This window comes from Octopus bimaculoides, chromosome 15 (genome assembly GCF_001194135.2).
Source record: "Octopus bimaculoides isolate UCB-OBI-ISO-001 chromosome 15, ASM119413v2, whole genome shotgun sequence".
In the NCBI taxonomy this organism is placed as follows: domain Eukaryota; kingdom Metazoa; phylum Mollusca; class Cephalopoda; order Octopoda; family Octopodidae; genus Octopus; species Octopus bimaculoides.
Window position 1 is genome coordinate 51,479,226 of NC_068995.1, and position 1,406 is coordinate 51,480,631.

Sequence of the window (1,406 nt, forward strand, 5' to 3'; positions counted from 1 at the left end):
ATATACATGCACACATAAACACACACATGTATATATACATATATATACATGTATATATTTACATAGTGAAACTATGAAAAGCGAAACAAAGTAAAATTGAAGCTATTTATAACTTACTCCGTCGAAAGTTTCACTTTTATTATTTGAGTTTTGAGACGTAATACGGAACCCACGCCAATGTTGCATTCTTTTAATCCCCCAAAATTACATTTTGACACTCCTGGGCGTCTCATAGTATTGCCATGTTAAATTTGATTTCATTTGGTTGAGCCGTTTGAGAATGCATTGGGAACAGACAGAGATACAAAAGGTTTTTTATATATATTTTAGATATAAAAACAAACATTGACGTGTCTTATTAATCAGTGTATCTATCATACAATTTGAGTTTCACGCCCTCTGCAATCTCGAAGCAAGAAACCAAAAGTTTTCCCCAAAGGATCGCATCAGCATGAAACTCGAGTTGCGAAATAAACATTCAAATTCAAAAAATAATGTACTCTACAATATGTATTGAGCACTCCTCTCTAATTCTTTCTACACAATTATTCAATAATAGTGTATACATACATATACATATATAATTCCTAGACCGGGCGGTGCGTTGTGTTCTTGAGCAAACCACTTCATTATACGCTGCTCCGTGATCACCTCGGCACCTGAAGAATGGCACACGGTGCATCGGTGCAGGCAACGCCGATGCTAATGTGTTTACATCAGTAAGTACTGGGGTCGATATAGTCGACAAAAAACCCGTCGAGGCCGTGCTCCAGCATGTCCGCAGTCTAATGACTGAACCCGATGAAACAAAATAAAATAAAAGAATTCGCTGCTTTCTTCCAAGGAATCTAAGGCTTCCTACCAGTTTCCGTGCCATATAAGGTACAAGTTTCAAGTCCAGTTTAAGGTCAGTCTTAGGTCAGTAGATTTTGAAGGGAGAAGACAAGCCGTCTATATCAGCTACATTTACGCGACTGGTACTTTATTTTATGGACTCCGAGGGGATGAAAGGCAAATTTAAATCTCAGCGAGATTTGAACTCAGAACGTAAAGTGCCACAGGAAATAACGCTAAGCATTTTGTTCGACGCGCTAGCGATTGTACCAACTCGCCTCACACACACACTCACACACGTACACACACATATATTTATATATACATACTTACATACACACACACATACATACATACATACATACATACACACACACACACACACACGCACACACACACACACACACACATATATATATATATATATACAATAATCCCTTGCCATATCGCGGTTCACCAATCACGGTTTATTATTTAAGCTTACGTCGATTCCTCCGTGGTGTTGTTTTGCATTTATAATAAAATAAATATATACAAATTACAAAAATAAGAAAAAAAAATATACAGTACAT